Source organism: Pseudopipra pipra, chromosome Z, assembly GCF_036250125.1.
Source record: "Pseudopipra pipra isolate bDixPip1 chromosome Z, bDixPip1.hap1, whole genome shotgun sequence".
Taxonomy (NCBI): domain Eukaryota; kingdom Metazoa; phylum Chordata; class Aves; order Passeriformes; family Pipridae; genus Pseudopipra; species Pseudopipra pipra.
In genome coordinates this window covers 74,906,236-74,918,360 of record NC_087581.1, presented here as the reverse complement: position 1 = coordinate 74,918,360, position 12,125 = coordinate 74,906,236, and the positions used below count along the sequence as shown (strand labels likewise).

Below are 12,125 nucleotides of genomic sequence, written 5' to 3'. Positions count from 1 at the left end.
CAGGCCAATATTATGGCAAGTTGTGCCCTTCTCCCAGTGCTGACAATAATCACACATGGCACCAAGTAAGGCTCAAAGGGGGCATGTCTCAGTCAAAGTGACTCACCACAAGATAAGCGGGGGGGGGGGTTGGGGGGGGGAATGGCAAAAGCACAGGCACCAGGACATTCTCTTGCTTCCAAGACAAGACCAATCATCCCGCTAGGAAAAGGGAAAGAGGCAAGGGTTCGTCAAGCAATGCATAACTTAGCAAGTGAGTTTAACAAATACCATCAGGTTTTGTGCACAGAGGAAATAAAACTCACTGGTTTTAGTAGCTAAAATATGAGGGGAAATTACTGTCTGGTGACAGCAGTAAGCTTCCCACAGCAGTCTCAGGTGCCTGCCTTTGGAGACCAGCCCCAAAGTAGAAACTCCTCTCGACTGCTCCTGAGAGAGGCAATTGGAACTTTAGGTGCTCAGGAAAACGATTCCCTCCCCTAAGTCCTGGCTCACCTGCCTGAGCACCTACAGTGCTTATATTCCACCTCACTCTCTGCTTTGCACGTTCATATCAATAAAAGAAACTTCCAAGGTCTTCCTCCAGTCCGACCTGCATCTTCTCTGCACCCCCATACTCTCCCACCTGTTCACGTGCGCTGCTCCCCTCTCCTGCGCTGCTTCCTGGAACAGGGCTCATCCCTCGGCACCTTCCTCGAGCGATAATCCAGGTATATCAGATGCTTCCTCCAGCCCCTGCGAGATGCTCTCACCATCACTGCTTGAGAGACTCCCTGAGATCGACTGCTCCCCTGCAGAAGCTCCCTATAAAAAGTGCCCCAGATAACCACCCAGCACGGCCCGCCCCTCGTTATCCTCACTGCCCACACCTAGGGCTGTCCCGCCTTTTTGTCATCCTCACTAGCCACATCTGGGGCTGACCCGCATGGGAGGGGAGAGAAGAGCGGGTGGAGTCACAGGCGGGCACGCGGGAGAGGAGGCGGGGCGAGCAGGAGGGAGGGGCCGGCGCTCCGCTCTGGGCTTTGGGGTTCTTTTGGGTTGGTTTTGGGTGCGGATGTGGGGGATTGCGCACACCCTCCCCTGGTCACAGCCCCGCCCCAGCTCGCTGCACCCAGCTGCACTCCCCGTACCCCTTGCTCAGCTCCGCGGGGATTTGTGCCTCTTCTGAAGGTGGCAAATGTCTGCAAAGCGAGTCGGGAAGCCAGAGAGCTGCAGCCCCCGGGCCCCGCCGCCGCTTCCCCGCCGTCACCCGGCACCTCTGCACGTCCCGCCCCGCAGCGCCGTTCCCGCTGCCGCCCTCGAACACAAGGAACAAACCCCGTGCCCCCAGCACAGGCCGGTCCCTCCCCGGCAGCCTCGGCAGCGGCCGCAGCCCCCAACGCCGGGCGGGGCGCGCCGGGAGGGGCCGCGCGGGGCGGGGGCGGGTCCCGCGGCTGCGACCCCGCGGGGAAGGGACCCCCGGGCCGGCCCCGTCCGGCACCGCCGCTGGCCCTGCTCGGCCACCGCCCCTCGCCCACAGTTTTAACATTATAGAGCCAAGATTTAATCCAGAGCGCCGCAAGCTCCCAAGTGCAGGGGATTTCCATAGACTTGTTATTTTTCTCTTTTTAATGACCACGTTGCTAAAGTCAGGGAAATACAATCAGCATTCCCTAAACACCACCACTTCTACATCCACCTGTGATCAGGGGCCGATGGGCAGCAGCCTGCCCTGGACAGGCTGCAGGGATGGTGTAAAGGCCACTATTCCCCAGGTTTGAATGACTCTGGCCATGATCCCCGGCCTGTGAACAGAAAGCCCAGAGCCAATGGGAACTCCAGCCAGTTGCAGGCAGATGTTACTCCGTCCCAGTTTGCCGGGGGTGGGGACGAAGGCGCCCTTCCCCGTTCGGAAGTGGAAGTCGTCCCCTGTGCAGAGCCCGCTCTGATCCTCGGCCTCGTGGGAGCCAATTCCCTTGTCCCAGCCCACTTCCTGCACAGAAGAAAGGGAAAGATTGCACATAAGGGAGACATTCTTCCCTGGGAGGGTGGGGAGGTGGCCTGGCACAGAGAAGCTGTGGCTGCCCCATCCCTGGAAGTGGCCAAGGCCAGGCTGGACGGTCTATTGGAAGGTGTCCCTGCCCGTGGCAGGGGGTAGAAGGAGATGATCCCTGAGATCCTTTCCAACCCAAACCACTCCAGGATCCCAGGATGATTCCATGCTCTCTCTCTGCATTTATTTGGCATAATTTCCTCTCAAAAACAACATCTCCAATTTAGTTGATTGCTAAAGCCATCATTTTAAAATCATCCCAGGAATCAAAAGGGACTGGAAAACATACAGAAATCATTCTTACACACACCAAATCATTATTAATTGGAGCTCAATTCCCTCATCTCCGTCCTTGTTTTTCTTGGCTGGAAAACCTGATAATCCCCACTGGCTATTTTTAGGCTGGTTTTCTTTCACAGCTCCATTCTCCCATCTGAAACGTCCTGGCATATTCAGGGTTTATTTGGAGGGAAGCCCCTCTGAGGTATTTCCTCTCATGGCAATTCTGTGGGATGAAGAAGTAAAAAAAGCACGTCAAGAGCTCCTTCTACCCCCTTCCTTCCCAAACACCCTCCCAGTTTGTCCTTGGAGCTCCATCCCCCCGGCACCCGCACCTGACGCTTCGGCTCTGCTGGGAAAGGGACAGCAAGTGCACAAGCAAGTTCAGTGCTGGGCAGGGGCTCCCTGGGGAACGGCACTTCAGCGCTTTAGTCCGTGGCCTTTCCTGCTGCCCTCTCTCCTGGAGGCAGAGGATGACCCGGCCATTGCTCTCTCCCTTGTTTCTCCCACTCACAGACCCAGGTCCTGCTCTTTTGGCCCCACTTTTCTTAGCGGCATCATGTTCCAGAGTCCCCAGGAAACTTCTGCACTTGACCCATTGCCAAGTGCAGAGCACAGGACAAGGGAAGGACAAATTTCTCAGCACCCACCACCTGGAATTTTCCTTCTCCGCAACACGCTCCCGTTCCCGCTGTCTCTGGAGGCGCCTGCACGAGTTCTCCGTGTCCCAGCTCTGCCAAACTGACACACGCACAGGAGAAATAACAGGTCTTGCTTGCACAATTCCCGACCCGAACCCTTGCCTGTCCTGCCCAGAGCTGAGGGAAATCTGAAGAAATATTAATAAACCACCTTTGTTAAGAGCAGTCATCAGCCCAGTCCTTCAGGCTTTGCAGGAGTTTGTAGGGAACAGACCCAAATTCCAGTCCTACCTCTAAATTTCTAACAGCTTTCCTCGGAGAGATTCCGGACAGTAACACATACAACAGAAAGAAAAGAACTGCACAAGGAGTAACAGAAGGTTTGCCACGAAGAACAGAAGTTCCTGTTCTCCCTCATCAGGCTGGGACTGTAGGACCCAGTCTTTGCCATCAAGAGACCAAAGCGTTGTCATTAAGACTTAAACTTCTCCCCCAAGGGTGTTTCTCAGAGAACTGGGCCAGCACTGAGCTACTCCCATGTGCCTGCAGTGCTTTGGGGAGGGGCAAGACAACCTCCCACTTCTGCTTGGAAGAGAATGAAAAGTCATTCCCCTTCTCTCTCTCTGACCTAACACCAAAGCTGTCGTGTAGGACAACACCGGACTATGCACGGAAGGCCTGATTCAACTGGGAAAGAAAAAAACCCTAAACAAAGAAACAAAACCACCCCAAATTTCAAGGTAAAAATACGCTGCTTCCTGAACACAAAACACATTGAAGCCAAAGAGAAAATGACAAACCAGAAAAAAAAAGAACCAAAGGAAATGCTCTGCCTGCCTTGATATGCTCTCTGCTTGATCATTCCAAAGGAAATTCTCCACAGATCAGAAGCAAGTACCAATCATTTGTCCTCTATGGAAAATTAACGACTTGGGTTTCTGTTGAGGGGCTGGACATGTCCAATGAGGGTTCAGGGTCTGGTGGGTTGTTTATGGCAGATCCTGACCGGCCCAGGCCAAACCCAACCACCCCCACCACTGCTCCATCCCACATGGAGAATATTGATACTGTATAGAAATACTCCCCTTCCCTGCTACTCCATCCTTCCTTACACATCCATGGAGCAGGTTTTCTCCACCCTTTGTTCCCAGCAACAGCTCTCCAGACTGAATCCCAGCTCCCACAGACACAAACTAAACACACCTAAGGTGATGGTTCCATCAGCACCTGGAATTCCGAGCTCTCTGTTCCCTGGAATGCTCATCCCAACACTCACAGCAATCTCACCTCAGCCCACAGGCTCTCTGTCCTCACAGGGAAACACAGCCTGCTCTGGCACCGCATTTCCTCTCATTCCTGGTCTCCTGCAAACCCCTAGGGAAATCCAATCCCTCAGACCCTGCATCCCTGGACACAAGGGGAACTGGAGTTTGACCCGGATCCCAGCGCCCTGTACAAGTGTGTTCCCAGGAGCACACACCTGTGGCTCCATCCAGCCCATCCATCCCTCCTTTCCCCCCAGGGAGTCCCAAACCCTCCCCCAGCTCCACAGCATCTGTCCCACGGCCCAGCCCAGCTCCAGGCTCTCCCCCAGTGCTGTGTCAGCTCCAGCCCGGGCAGAGCTGCAAACACCCCCCCAAGCTCGGCTCCCCGGGCTCCTGAACCCCCAAACCAAGGCTCAGGCTCACCAACAGGGACCAACCTGGCCCACTCAGCACAGCCCAACCCCACAGCTCAGGGATCCCACGCTCACCTGGCCCTTTGCCCCTTCCTCTCCACCCTTCCCAGCACGCAAGGACCAGCCTGCAGTGAGAAACAAAGCCAGTGCCCAGGAAGCAAATGCCAACAGCCAGGAGGAGAGAAACGTGTCCCTTTGACTTACCCCACTCCACGGGCAGCACCAGGAGCCCCCAGCGCCAGTCGGTGGGGCTGGAGCTTGTTGCCTTTGGCTGCTCACACCCCAACACATATGGCATTGCTGGACCCAAGTCAATGATTTTCCCTGTCCTGAAAGAGAGGAGAACAAGAGAATTAAGTGCACTGGGGAAGTCAAAAGCTCTTGGCTTTCACCCTTCTCTTCTGATTACTCACTACAGGCGTTTCTTCCCTAAAACCCGCTCTTACCACCCCCCCCCCGCCCCGGCCGGTCCCCGCCCCTGCCCTGCCCGGCGGCCCCGAGCGCTCCAGGCCCGGCCCGGCCAACGCCTCGCTCTGCGCAGGCGCCGCTTCCCAGCCCGCCCCGACCGCCGGGCCCTGCCTCGCAGTCGCCGCCTGGCGGACACGGCCGGGAGCGCCACTGCAGCCGCGTGCCCCCCCCCCCGCAAGATCCACGGCGCCTTTCGCAAGTACGGGCCTTTCTTCCCTGAAACCTGCCCTTCCCTAGGAAAAGCTGAGCAATTCACAGAGTTGCTGTTTCTAGCCCAGCTTCCCCAAGGATTTCTCTCTCCCGGCGGCAGCGGCGGCGGCGGCGGCGGCAGCAGCAGCAGCAGCAGCAGCAACGCTCCCCGAGAAGCCCTGACCGAGGCTGGGAATTGACACACAAGCCAAGAGCATTAACTCGGCCCCAAAACACTCCACAACCAACCAATTTAAAGTCACCTTTGCCTCCTCCCCCCCGCGCAGGCCCAGGCTTTGGGATTCCAAGGCAAACCCTGAGAGGCCCAGAGAGCAGCAGCTCCTCAGCCCCACCACAGCCTCCCCCAGGGTCCCCCAGCCGGGAACCGAGCTACCCAGCCCCTGCTGTGCCACACAGCACGTGGGTGGATGACTTTTGGCATCCCTTCCTGGCTGCTGCAGAGCAATGCAGGCATCGGGGCCAAGTCCTGCCCGGCCCCCAGGCACTGCAAGACAGTTAAGCCCCAGCAGTGGGCTTTTCTGCCTCTTGCTTCCTCTCTCATTTGGAACCAGATGGTGAGGAACAAGCCCCAAGCAGATGGCGCGGGGCCAGCCCCGGGCACAATCAGCACCAAGCAGCAAGGCCTGGGCTCGCAAGAGGCCTGGGCCTTCCTACTCCAGGCTCTGGGCTTACTTTGCTTTCTTCCGCTGCAATTCTCCTGCCCCGGCAAGTGTTAAAAGATAGACTGCCCAGTAAGACCTGCCCCGAAACAGCAATCAGTTCCAAGGCCAGAAAATCTCAGGGCCACACTCAGAAACCCTTCCATGAGGCCCCCAGAGAAGTCAAGGGGAGCTGGGATTCCCTGGAGTCCCAGGGAACCGAGGGGAAGGTGGGAAAGGGGCAGAGAGCAAACCCTCCCAGCTGCTTCTCACTGCAGCCCCCGCGGCAAGTGCAGCTGCCCTGGGATTTCATGCCCTCTGTGTCTCTTCCACTGGGGAAAAGGACTGGGATGCACTGGGAGGGACTGGGGGCAGTGGGGAGGGACAGGGATGGGACTGGGGAGACTGGAGAAGGACTGGGGGCACTTGGGGGATTTGAGCTCGGAGTGGGGTATGAGAAATAAAAAATCTGGTTTTATTATAAGTAAAATGAATTTAGTGGAAAACAGCGGGTGGTGGAGTTTTTCTTTTCTTTCATTTAATTCCAAAGTTTTTTTAGGCGCCTTGTGAGGACTGTAAGGTGAAAGGCCCATCTGGCCCTGACGCCAGGAAAACGTTGCGGTTGTACATGTACAGGGGGGTATGTCATCAATCAGTCAGGAGGGAGGGTGACACCCCCTACTGAATTCGAAAAATTACCTTTTAAGGTAAAATACCTGTCACCTGTTGAATATTTAACAGCTTATGTAACCAAAAGGGTACAAAAAGAGCGCTGTTTTTCAAACTGCGTGTGCTTTCCAGGCCATGTGACTTGGGATTGCACCCAGCACTGCAATAAAGGATTTCTTGCTGCCATTTTCCTTGTCTTGCAGGTATTTTTTGCCATTTCATAAATCGAAAGCAAGGATTTTTCCAACAGGGACACTGGGGTGCGACTGTGATTTCAGCTCGAGACCCACAAGCATTATTTCACTGCCAGCTCTGCTCTCTCAGCAGCAGCTCTGCATCTTGCCATCGCCGCCACGGGAAGCTGTTCCAGATTCTCACTGCAGGATCTTCATCTTGGCTCCAGCTCTGGGACTTTCCAGCTCCAACCTCACACTCCCAATCCCAGTCCCCCAGTTACTCTACAGCCCCACAACTCTTTTATCCCAACTCCAAAGTTGCAATCCCTGCCCTATACTGATTTCAGCTCTTCCCACCCAGTCTATGTTCCCACCCATCAATCCCTATTCCACAGCTGCACAGTCGGTGCCACAGTCTCTATCCGAGCTTGAGACACTCTCCCAGCTCCAGAGATGCAATTCCAGCCCAATACTGATTTCAGCCCCAGTCTCCCTGTCCACATTCCCACTTTACAATCCCCATGCCACCACACAGGGATTTCAGTGATGGTGCCACATTCCCTGTCTCAGTCCTACAGTGATTTCTGCTCCAGTGCCATGGTCCCTGTCCCTGCTCCACAGTCCCTTTCCGAGCTCCACTCTCCCTATCCCATAGCCAGACCCCCAAGCTTTATTTCTCTGCCAGCTCTGCTCTGCCAGCTCCCAGTAAAGCTCCTGCACGTTCCAACCCTAGCATCTTTCTTTTGTTAAAGGTCTGAGTTTTCCACCCCAGCTCTCAAGCCCACATTCCATGCCAAGCCTGACTATTTTTATCCCAGCTCCATGTCTGTAGTACTTATGCCAGGTCCATGCTCCTTAACCCAGCCTCACTCATTTTGCCCACAGCCCTACCGAATTTATGTCTCCACCAGCTCTGTTGCCTGAGCTCCAGGTCCTCAGCTTTCTGCTGCCTCTGCCTAAAGCTGCTTCTGGGTATCTCTGCAGCCCGGGGCTGTTGACAAGGCCACAAATCAGCTTCAGTCATTCACTTAAATATCTCTAGGAGCTGTCCCACCCATCCCAATGGGAACAGTACTACAGCAACAAAACAATAGAATAAACAATCAAGTAGTCAAAGATGAAAATAAAAGTAAAATAAAGTGATAATAGAATGAAACACCTTTTATTACTTTTCTTCGTAACAATATTTTCAATACCAGCCACCCTGAGAGGTTGCATTCTAGTCCTTCTGGTTCGGGGGAGCACCCCTGAGCACAGGCTGCTGACCACTGGGCACTGACCAAAGCCGGCCGGCACAGCTGCTCGGGACACCGCCTACCCAACGCCCTGCCTCGGCAGCCGACGGGGGTGCTGCCCCATGGCTCCCCACCGCTCCCTGGAGCGGCAGCCGCGAGGGTCCCACCCTGGCTCACCGCCGCACCTCGGCCCAGCTCGATCCCGGGCTGGATCCCGGGCTGGCTCCCGCCGCTACAGCACCGCCCCCAGCCCCGCCGCAGAACTGCCCCCAGGGCCCCCCGCCCACGCCGTTTATAGCCCGCGGCCCGCACAGCCCCGCCCCCCTCGTGCCAGCCCAGCCAATCCCAGCGTCCGGCAGCGTCCGCCGATCCCGCTCCGGCTCCCGCAGCTCCAGCGCCGCCGCCGCCGCCGCCGCCGCCGCCGCCGCCGCCGCCGCCGCCGCCGCCGCCGCCGCCGCCGCCGCCGCCGCCGCCGCCGCCGAACTGCCCTAACGCGCCGCCCTCCCCCTCCTCCCCCCGCTATTTATAGCCCGCGGCCCGCACAGCCCCGCCCCCCCGTGCCAGCCTCGCCAATCCCCGCCCGCCCGTTCCCGAGAACCCCGCTGTCCCCGCAGGCCCCGCTCCCGGAGCCCCTCCCGCCCGCTCCCCGCCTCCCTCCCCTTCTCCTGGGAGAGCTCCCGGACGAGACGTGACCGCGGAGCTCTCACCGCCCTTTCGTGGTCCCAGCAGCGCCAGAGGGGAATGGGGGGGCGGTGTCGCGCGGAGGGGCCGCGTCGCGGCTGAGCGGGCAGAGCTTGCGGGACCGCTGCCGGATTGAAAAGGCGGGCCGGGACTGGCGGGCCGGGATTGGCGGGGCTTGGAGCCCGCGGGGCCGCGGCCGCGGGTAGCGGGAGGTGCTCGGGTGGTCGGGCGGAGGGACGAAGGCCGTGTCGAAGGGGCCGTTCCCGCGGGTCCGTGGCCGTCCCGGGTCCCGCTCCCGGGACCCCGTCCCCTGCCCCGCCCCTTGGTCAGGCCGCACTCCCGGGGCCCGGCCCCAAGGCCCCTGCAGAGCTCCTCGGGGAGCCCCCCATCCGGCACACGGGGCGGTTCCGGTCGCGAAGGCGGACTGTGCGGCATGGGGGACCGGGGAGCAGCGGCGACGTGGTGCGCCGGGAGTTGGCGGCGGGGAGCGGGGAGGACGCAGAGCAGCAGTGCGTCTCTGACCGCCTCTCCCCCCGCAGCAGTTCTGCTTCTACGGGGACTTAGACTGCCCCGACTGGGCTGAGATCAGCTCCCTGGCCGAAATCTTTTAAGTGCCGTCCCCACCCCCTGTCCCCCTGCCCAGGCCCGCTGCCCACCCTCCTTCTCCCGCGCAATCCCCGCTGATGCTGAAGTTGATCTGCGCCCAGGTTCTGCGAACCAATCTCTGGCACGCCTCTCTGCAATCCCAGCCCTGCAGTTGCTATCCCAGCCCTACAGTGATTTCAGCTCCAGCTCCACATCTTCCCACCACCAAGTGAAGTTGCTCCTTGATCAGGATGTTTACTTCGGGTCCAGCTCTAGACACTATATTCCAGCTTCAGCCCCAGAGTAGTTATCTCAGCGTATGGGGATAGGGCTGGAGGTGGAATCACTGAGGAGCTGGCATAGTGGTTCTCCAGGTGTAGTGGTGAGGAGTCAGCACTTGGGATTCACTGTGTCCTCTTTTCTTGGCAGCAGCCATCGGAGAAGACAGAAGAGGCATCATGTAGGACAGTGAGGCCAGAGTGAGTGAACAGAGGAATGGCCTCAGGCTGGAGAGGGGCCAGAGAAAGGCAATGTGGGCAAAGGGACCTCCCTGTTTTCACCAGGTAACCTGCAGGGTTGTAATATACTTAAGATGCATTTGCTGTGCATCCATATGGATAGGCTGCATCATCATGGCTAGGCTTCGCGAACAAAGATTAAGGAAGGCTCTATCCACATTTATTACAGGCACGCTGGTGGCTAATGAGGCTAATATGAGATAGACATAACCGATTGCAGGATAGGCTGCAAGCAAGGGGAAAAAGTCTCACCTTAGAATGGTGACATGAAATCTCCTTCTATTAACCATCATGCATTTCTTAGTACGTAAAATCTATTTAATGAAAAGCAAAACATCAAACAGTGGATCGATCAAGTTGTGCCCTGGCTGCAGCAGATGCCTGACTGCACTCAGCAAACAGAAGGTGCCTCTGGGGACCAGTGAGTACTCTGGATGCTAATGCTGTCAGAGCTCAAAATCTAAGCTCTCAACAGAGAGATCTGAATAATTTGCAGTTAAAGAAACTGCTTTCTGGTTCCTTCAGCTTCAGGAAGCCACAGTGGCAGATGGCCAAATGTGCAGTTAGTTGGCTGCAAGACCTTTAACTCATCGGACCAAAAGTTACTGCAGAAATAAAAATAAAAATCTATCAGAGGAAGTTGTTCACGGATAAAAGTCTTCATGCATGGTTCTGTGCAAGTTTCTTTATGCCGTTCCTTCAGTTTTAACTCCATTACAAGTGATTCCAAACCTTCTGTTTCTGAAGGTCTCATTCATTCAGGTTGCTTCTCCTCTGGCATTTCATCCACATGTCCTGCATAAAGTTTCTGAAGGCTGGTTCTTCATGACTCTCTTCAGTCACTGGGGGAAGAAATGACAGTTCAGCGCTATTTCAGTACTTGTTCTACTTGTGTTACTGAAAAAAAACTGGAATCAGGATAGCCAAAGCAACATAGAAAGTCTATTCCATCTTCAACTACATTACAGGGCAAAGGAAATAAGCGATCCTACCCATCAGTGGAACAGGAAAAGAATGAAGATTGAGTCTGTGAGCTATGTAAGAGAAAAATCACACTGTAACAACTTAGAAGATTGCTCCAAGACCACAGTCACAGGAAAAGGGAAGAGAGCCAGGGGCAGAAACTGTAAGGCCAAAAAGATGATGGACACATCTGTGCATAATCAGGTTCAGAGGTCACTGCATTCTCTGGTTTATGTGTGTTACACACCTATTAATTCCTTGAATAGAAAATTTAAAATTCAGCTTTCACAAAGGTTACAGAGTGATATCCCTAGAGTGACCATTGCAGCTGAGCTTCTGCTACAGATTCTGACACATCAGGTGACTGAATGTTTGCTTGTTTTCTAGGCTCTCCTTACAGTCCATCCAGGTCATGAAATACAGAGGGGATTTCTTGACTAGACAGGCAACTTTTAGACCTCATTCCCTTACCTTCATGGTCAATGTCATCAGTGTCACCCTCCCTCTCTTCTTGCTCTTCATCAAGAGTTCCTCATTGTTAGTATTAGCTCAGAGGGACCCATTGCAGAAGCATCAGGTCCTTGAAGGGAACAGAAACGGCTGTACACAAACCAGCTTGCTAAAGGTAAGGTTTCTATCTGCACAGAAACCCAGGAATGAACACCTGCTCTAAGGGACAGAAAGCTGCTTGTGGATCCCAGACACAGGACAGACTCCATCAGCAACTACTTGGCTCATATAAGGAACAGTGCAGCCAACAGTGGAGCTTTCTCATATTCTAATCTGACCGTTTCACCTTTTCTAAAGTATTTCATTATTTCTAGTAGGTCCACTGCTTTATCTACACAGTGGGGTTTCTTCCAAACCCGTGACTGACACAAGAAGAGCTAAGTGTGACCAATCCCACAGGAACTAAAGCCCCACTCCTCTAACATGGAGCTGCTTTCACACTTCTTGTGAGGACAAAGAAGCACTGTATTACTTCACAAGGCAAACTCTTCAGAAAACTTCTGCAGTAACCTTTATCTTCCTGGGGAGGTACCTGCCAGTGTGCTGCCCTGCACGCACACACTGCCCATGTCCTTCCACAAGTGTTCCAGCTGCTCTCTCTTTTGTTTATTTTCAGCTTCCTCCTGTAGATAAAGATTTACATGTGGAAAGTGTTACAGAAACATGGTTGATAGAAAGAGGACATGAGAAAGATGCTATAGCTCTGGTCCCACGGTAAGAGAAACTATTAGAAGGTCACTATATCTGAGAAACTGTGTACGTGACAGAAGAATAGAATAAAGCAGATGGGAAAGCAGAGCAAATAGCAAACAAGTAACCATAAGAATGTGAAAGAAACAGCA

General features: G+C 55.2%; 1 long non-coding RNA gene across 3 annotated transcripts in view; it reads right to left on the bottom strand.

Annotated features, from left to right (window-relative positions):
* Nucleotides 1-10,106: 10,106 nt before the first annotated feature.
* Nucleotides 10,107-12,125, bottom strand: part of LOC135407446 (uncharacterized) — a 274,027-nt gene continuing 272,008 nt past the window's right edge. The window contains exons 2-5 of one of the 3 annotated variants that reach the window (XR_010426875.1): nucleotides 11,816-11,906; nucleotides 11,245-11,353; nucleotides 10,543-10,707; nucleotides 10,107-10,415 (exon numbers count right to left, since the gene is read on the bottom strand). This is a non-coding gene — a long non-coding RNA (uncharacterized LOC135407446). Of the gene's footprint in view, nucleotides 10,416-10,542; nucleotides 10,708-11,244; nucleotides 11,607-11,815; nucleotides 11,907-12,125 lie in introns of those variants that run through there. The other 2 variants (XR_010426876.1, XR_010426874.1) reach the window with 2 other exon arrangements.